The 6,081-nt window shown below is 42.3% G+C and overlaps 1 gene segment (V, D, J or C); it reads left to right on the plus strand.

Moving 5' to 3' along the window:
* LOC307127937 (T cell receptor alpha variable 3-like) lies at window positions 1-519 on the plus strand. The segment is given in 2 exons: window positions 1-43; window positions 125-519.
* Window positions 520-6,081: the final 5,562 nt, after the last annotated feature.

A 6,081-nucleotide genomic window follows, 5' to 3' on the forward strand; every position in this document is an offset into this window, starting at 1 on the left:
ATGATGTTCCTGTGCTCTCTGCTTCTGCTGATGATAACACTGGGTATGTACAAGACCAGTTTAAATATATTTACAGCTATATAACTATAATGCACCTGTTATTGATAAATGTCTGTTTTTGCAGATGAATGTGTTGCACAGACAATAACAGCACAGCAGGGCACAACAAACATTATCGAAGGCGAGACAACCATTCTGTCATGCAAATATGATGTCAGTGCACAGAATTTACTTTGGTATCGACAATATCCTGGATCAGGACTGGAATTTCTGCTCATCGTCATCGAGTCAGCCAAGAAGACTATAATACATGCAGAACCCCGTATTCCTAGACTGGATGGCGAAGTGAATGTTAAAGATAAGCGTGTGCATCTGGAGATCTCCTCTGCAACTGTATCAGACTCTGCTCTATATTACTGCGCCCTGAGGCCCACAGTCACAGGAAACACACACACGCCATACAATAACCTCCAAACACACTGTATATCATATGGGGCCAGTTGTTCAAAGGTCAGCTGATCGGATTCTGGTTATCGGATTGGATCAAATCTTGAAAATGGGTTGTTCAAAAGGGAAAGAAGGAATCTGAACTCAGATTAGATCACGGAATCCAATCCTAGCTTTAATCTGGATCAAACCTTCAGCTTGTGTTGTTCAAAACTTGTCAGTAGGATTTGGATAACTTTGATCCAAAAAAACTGGATTATCCTGATCCCAACAGGGGGATTTCAAGGTGGATTCCAGGAAGAAAATGTAGTAAAACTTTAAAACTGGTCAACAAATACAACATTTGTATCATATAATACACAAACACATATAATTTAATTTGCTCTTGATTAGTTAGGCTAATTGTTAAAGTAATAAATCAGAAGTAGACACTATTAAGCCTTTCGGTAGCCCACAGTCAAAGTGAAAAAAGATTTAGCCGCCATTAAATAATCTCCACACAGCTGTAAATATATAATAAAAAAATATATTACATTAAATTTAAAGTGTTTTTTTTATCACTTATAAGACTTTTTACTTCTTATCAATTATAAGAGATGAACCAGTCATATTTTTTCCATCACCATGTCCCTTTAGGGACTCCGTAGAGCACTAGTAATCTGAAAAGGTGTGCATCTGGATCAGGGTGATCCAATCCAATTTTGCTTTGAAAAACCTGATCCTGGATAGCAAAACATGGGATTTCCAAATCCAGATAATTTTTATCCAGATTAAATGTTTTGAACAACTGGCCCATGGTGTTGAAATGAAATCTCTATTTCGAATAATTTCTCCATGGCTCTGGATATGTAAAAAAATATAAATGCTTGATTAAAACATTTAACAGTTGCATGCAGTTGTAAAAATAGTGTGTGAATAATATATCAAATAAACAAAACAATAAACTTGCTTAAAATAAGCCATTTACAGGCACATGTGTGGTAACTGGAGTGATAAAGATATTCACAATCTCCACTGGATTAGATTGACTATTTTACTGAAATGTGTTTTCAACAGGCCAATGTAAGCAGAAACATGTAATGCGAAGTCTGAAATGATCCACCAGTGGGCGCTCTTCCACCAAAACTCAACCCATTCTTCAGAGGACACACAAGAGGAGAAGACACAAGGTTATAACTCCATAGGCTTCAGAGATAGAGGCATAGATGCTCATTTGTTCCGTGTCAGAATGATATCCTTTCTGTGTCTGTGGCTCGTCTCCCTCTTAACAGGTAAGAGAAATGATGAACACCTGAGAAGAGAACACAACAGAAAGCACTTCATCTTCCTCTCTTTCTCCAGGTGATGCCTCCAGTGAGGGAATAGCCCCAGTCTCTCCTTACAAATTACGCTCAGAAGGGGAAACGATCACCCTGTCCTGCGATTACAACGGATCGGCTGCTACAGACAATCTCCACTGGTACCGCCAGTACCCGAGATCCAGACCAGACTTCCTGTTTCTGGTTAATGAAGCTCAGTTTAAGCAATCGGCTGAGCCTGCGGTTCCTGGAATATCTGCTAGATTAAATGAGCAGAAGACTCGTGTGTATCTGGATATCTCTGGCGCTGCTTTAACTGACTCTGCTGTGTATTACTGCGCCCTGCAGCCCACAGTCACAGGAAACACACACACACCGTACAACAACCTGACACATTCAGAACACAAGCTGGAATCTGTGTGTGTGTGTGTGTCAGGGACTATTGGATGATTATCCATGTTTGCATTTGAGCGTTGTGATCCAGAACATTAAAGCTGAAGATTAAACTAGAGATTCAGAGTTTTGAAGAATTGTCTTATTGTCTCCTGAACAACAACAGACGTTGTGTTGCTTCACTATGAAATACATATAATTCTAAGACGTGTATTTAGTATTTATAAACATTTCTGATTAGTATCCAGTCTACAGTGATTTGATTTTGCCAGTGCATCCCGTCATAATGTTTTGCTGCGTATAATGATGCTCTTCTTATTCTTCTCATTACTGCATGGATTTCCTGGAGTAAATACCAAAACATTTATATCTGTATTATTCATTATTAAAGCATTAACTGATCTGAGGTTTAATCACTTGTACTTTACCCGCTCAGGTATATTGTAGAAATGTGCATTATTATTATTATATCATTGTTACATTTTGCATCATAATCTACCAGATTCTACTTTCCTCATGAAAAACTATAACACAGTCAAACCAAAACGATCCAGACACAGATATAATGTTTCTCTAGTGTGTGCAGGACTCTATAGTTCATTTCTGTAAGTGAGGAGAGCAAAATAAAGTCAACTGTGACTATTATACCCAAAGATGGGCCAGCCTTCGCTCCCCACGGGCATCAATGAGCCTTGGCCGCCCATGACCCTGTGGCCGGTTCTCCACTGGTCCTTCATGACCCTGTGGCCGGTTCTCCACTGGTCCTTCATGACCCTGTGGCCGGTTCTCCACTGGTCCTTCATGACCCTGTGGCCGGTTCTCCACTGGTCCTTCATGACCCTGTGGCCGGTTCTCCACTGGTCCTTCATGACCCTGGGGCCGGTTCTCCACTGGTCCTTCATGACCCTGTGGCCGGTTCTCCACTGGTCCTTCATGACCCTGTGGCCGGTTCTCCACTGGTCCTTCATGACCCTGGGGCCGGTTCTCCACTGGTTCTTCATGACCCTGTGGCCGGTTCTCCACTGGTCCTCCATGACCCTGTGGCCGGTTCTCCACTGGTCCTTCATGACCCTGTGGCCGGTTCTCCACTGGTCCTTCATGACCCTGGGGCCGGTTCTCCACTGGTTCTTCATGACCCTGTGGCCGGTTCTCCACTGGTCCTCCATGACCCTGTGGCCGGTTCTCCACTGGTCCTTCCTTGGAGCACTTTTGATAGAGACTGACCACTGCAGACCGTGAACACCCCACAAGAGCTGCAGTTTTGGAGATGCTCTGACCAAGTCGTCTAGCCGTCACAATCTGGCCCTTGTCAAACTCGCTCAAATCCTTACGCTTGCCCATTTTTCCTGCTTCTAACACATCAACTCTGAGGACAACATGTTCACTTGCTGCCTAATATATCCCACCCACTAACAGGAGATGAAGAGATCATCAGTGTTATTCACTTCACCTGTCAGTGGTCATAATGCTATGCCTGATCGGTATACACACACACACACACACACACACACACACAGTGTTTCACAGTCTTCCATGTACGACATGTTTATAATCCTCCTGAGATCTGTGGGTGGAGCTTCAGGAGATGGTGTTGGCTCTCTTCTCTTGAGTTCAGTCTGATCTTCAGCAGTGCAGAAATGAGATCGCTGGTTTATCTACTTATACTGTTAGCCATACAGGGTGAGTAGGACTCAGTAACTCTTTCCTTAATATTATATATTTGAATTCTGGTATATTCACAAAAACATTACTATTTATTTATGTAAATACGTGATCAAAAATGCAATGATTCGTAACTGTTCAGATTGTAGATAATGGCTGAACACTGTGTTCATGTTTTTCCTGATGAGTGTTTTCTTGCTCTTGTACAGGTCAGTCTGGTGGCCAGTCAATAACTCCACTGAACACCACAGGACATGCCACTGAGAGAGAGACAGTCACTCTCTCATGCAAATATGACAGTCAAGCACGCAGTTTACATTGGTATCGACAATATCCTGGATCCAGGCCTCAGTTTCTGCTTATTGTCTATGAATCAGGCAGTGTAACACACGCAGAACCCCGTGTCCCGAGGCTGGATGGCAGTGTGAATAAGGTGGAGAAGCAGGTGTATCTGAAGATCTCCTCTGCTGCAGTCACAGACTCAGCTCTGTATTACTGTGCCCTGGAGCCCACAGTGACAGGAAACACACACACACTGTACAAAAACCTGTGAGGCGTTGTGTTAAAGAAGTCAGCATACTTTCTTCCCTATTGAGATGCATATCTGAGTGATACGGCTACTTAAACAAGATTTGGGATTTGATTTTGTCCTTTGGGAATTGATTGGCTCTTTGTGGTTGGCTATTGCTGTGATCTCATGTGAGTGACAGGTTGATCCCGCCCTCACGCCGGGAAACGTCATCAGAGAAGGCCAGCTCTATAGCCAGAAATAGGAGAATTCTGATGAAAGATTATGAGGACACATGAAATTGAATTAAAATGATGAATCATTTATAATAAAACACTGCAATGTTCCATAAAAAACTGAATTATTAATTTTGATTTCATGGAGACTTGAAATGTCCTGTTAGACTATAATATAATTAAAATAAATGTTAGCTAGTTAGCTAGTAGTCAGCTACTGACTCTGGTAATTGTGTTATTCTTGTGCTTCTTGATTTAACTGCTGCGTTTGACACAGTGGACCATGAAATCTTGATCTCTCGTTTGGAACTGTGGGTGGGCATCAAGGGAATAGCGCTCAAATGGTTCAGGTCCTACTTGGAAGGTCGGGCTTTCTGTGTCAGCTGTGGTGACTCTGAGTCCTCCTCTGCTCCTCTCTCTTGTGGGGTCCCACAGGGTTCAGTTTTAGGCCCTCTTCTCTTCTCTCTTTATCTGCTCCCGCTTGGCTCTATAACCAGGAAGCATGGCATATCATTCCACTGTTACGTGGACGATACCCAGATTTAAGTCCCTCTTAAAAAGAATGACACTGTCAGAACGCTACTCGAGTGTCTTGATGACATAAAGGCCTGGATGTCTCTTAATTTTTTGAGTTTTAATGCATGGTGATGGTTTTCGGTGGTACCACTGGGACCACTGAAAACTGAATTGGGTGCATTGGCCAAACACATCAAGCCAACCAACACAAACCTAGGGGTTAAAATTGATTCTGACCTTAAGCTCGACAGTCAGATCAGGGCAGTCGTTAAATCAAGCTTTTTTCAATTGAGGCAGCTGGCCAAAATAAAGCCTTTTCTTCTGAGGCAACACTTTGAGACCGGAATCCACGCCTTTGTTACCGCTCGGCTAGATTACTGCAATGCACTGTATGTGGGGGTTAGTGGGTCTTCTGTCGCCCGTCTCCAGTTGGTACAAATCGCTGCAGCGAGTCTTTTAACTGGAACACGCAAACACGAGCACATTTCACCCATTTTAGCCTCACTCCACTGGCTGCCCGTACATTTTAGGATTCATTTCAAAATTCTTTTAGCTGTGTTTAAATCCCTGAATGGTCTTGCCCCACCCTACATCTCTGAGCTGCTACACCCTTATACACCCGTTCTCTCAGGTCAGCTGATCAACTGCTCCTGAATGTGCCCAAAACAAAGCGTAAGCTCAGAGGAGAACGTGCCTTTACTGTGGCAGCTCCTAAACTGTGGAAGGATCTGCCACTGCCCATTAGACAGTCTATTTTTAAACTGCGTCTAAAAACACACTTTTACTCCTTGGCCTTTGACACCTGATGTTGACATTTTCTTTTATTTTATTGTTTCTATGGTATCGCGGTTTGTCTTAAATCTGTTTTAGTTGTATTTTATGTATTGTGAGTTATTAATTTTTTTGTTGTTGCTGTATACAGCACTTTGGTCCACTTCGGTTGTTTAAAGTGCTTTATAAATAAAGTTTGGTTGATTGATAAAAAAGACAATTACATTTGTTCTTAACTTTCCATTATAGC

The sequence above is a fragment of the Gobio gobio genome, assembly GCF_949357685.1.
Source record: "Gobio gobio genome assembly, chromosome: 6".
NCBI lineage: Eukaryota > Metazoa > Chordata > Actinopteri > Cypriniformes > Gobionidae > Gobio > Gobio gobio.